This window comes from Callospermophilus lateralis, unplaced genomic scaffold (assembly GCF_048772815.1).
Source record: "Callospermophilus lateralis isolate mCalLat2 unplaced genomic scaffold, mCalLat2.hap1 Scaffold_862, whole genome shotgun sequence".
NCBI classification, from domain to species: domain Eukaryota; kingdom Metazoa; phylum Chordata; class Mammalia; order Rodentia; family Sciuridae; genus Callospermophilus; species Callospermophilus lateralis.
The window spans coordinates 273,357-275,258 of NW_027516716.1; positions in this window are offsets into that span (position 1 = coordinate 273,357).

Below are 1,902 nucleotides of genomic sequence, written 5' to 3' on the forward strand. Positions count from 1 at the left end.
GTTCCCTCAGCGACCATGGATAACTTAGTACCACCGGGCAGAAGGTAAGAAAACCAAGGCAGCAACACCTGGCCTTGACTCAGGGGACCAGAGGCCATGGCCTACAATCAGCACCCTTCTGACCCAGGAGGTGGGTGGCAGGAGGAATTAACAGCAGTGGCTCTGTCAATATTCAGAGCCCTGACTGGGCTGCAGCTCCTGGATGGCAGATATGTAGGTATGCAAGGCTTGTCCCCAGCACTGAGCTCTGGCAAATTTGTCTATGGAGAAAACCACCTAATTGGTGTACTTATTCACTTGTGTGCACAAATCAAGAAAAGGACAGTTAAAATGCAAATGCAGTGTGATCTCTTAGCATAATGATCAAACGAGAACAGCAGGTCTCCTACAAAAAGAGGTTTTTGTAGATGTTAGAATCACCTAGTGATTGCAGGAGACAGGACACAGAAGGACTAGGCTGCAGAGAGATCCACTGTCTCAATGGGGTCTCAAGAGGCACACACTGGCTGGTCAGTTTGCTTTCTAGTCACTGTGCTTAGAAACATTTGACTAATCCAAGGCTGTGATTACAATTTTAAGAGGAACTGCTCTGGCTGTTAGGGACCATTGTGTCTTTTATTAAAAGCATTGTTCTGGGAGCTTCTGACAGACACTAGGGCATTTTAGTGCTTCCCGGAAGGCGGCCACTGCCTCCTCAGACTTGAGCATCTGAACTACCAACTGACCAGATTTCCAGCCAGGGTGACCCTCACCGTGAAGGTAAGAATCAAACTGCATGTCCAGCAATGGCTCCTTAGTGGACCACAGAAAGACGCAGTTGGGAACACACTCCAAAAACAAAAGACAACATTTTTCAAAAATATTTTTTACAGCAGCATAATTAATTTAAAAAAAGCTACAAAAATCATATTTACCAGGACACATCTGTTAAATAAAAATATCATGTTAGTGTGCATTTAGGCAGGGCTATGTACAAGGATTCTTGTTCTTGCTCTCCTTAGAACAATAGCCCATGCCCAATGGGGCTCACCCTGGCAGGGCTGCAGGGAGGATAGCAGAGGCAAAACAGACCGTCCACACAGTGGCACCCTGCCCACCCTGTTTCCCCTAAAACTTACCCCGGCATCATGCAATGTTCCTGGCAGCCCCTGGAGGCCGGTGGGAAACAGGGCTCAGACTTCCCAGTCAGGGTGAGCAGCGATAACTCCTTTCAGCAGAGCATCCAAGCAGAAATAGAATTATTTCTGAATGAGAAAAGACAACATGTAAACCAAAAGTGTGACAGGTCTGTGGATACGAAAACAAAGTCAAATGAAAATTCTCCCCAATCCACACTGAAACCCACCCAGAAGCCCCCTGTCATGGTGCTGCTAGCCACAGTCTGATGGAGCCTGTTAGGAGTTTTTCTTTCATGAACTTTCAGATCAGAAAAGATTAGCACAGCACCCAGCAGCCTCAAGCCTAAGATTACCACAGAGCTGAGAACCTGGGCGGCACAAGGTCTGCTGTCCCCAAGCCCCAGGCAGCACAGTGTAGGAGCGCGGGCAATAGGAACTGCAGGGCTGAAGGGAGGGGCAGCAGCTCCAGGTCCCTGGAGCCCCAGCACAAGGTCTTGACTCCAGCAGCAATGATGGCATCCAAGAGGCCATCCAGCTGTGTCAGTTGGAGAAAACCAGGAAGGAGTACAACAACAAGAGCCCAGCTCATCAACAAGGGGCTGAAAGTTGCCAGCAGCCTGGGTAGCTCACTGAAAAGTGTCTTCCCTGAAGCCCCCAGGAGAACACCCAGCAAGAGGAACTCAGCAGTCTCCAGGGACACAGACCTCATGCCAAGGGGCTTGGACTCTTACCACCTCTCCAAGCCACCAAAGGATGCCACAGCTGCTGCACCTCCAGGAAACAC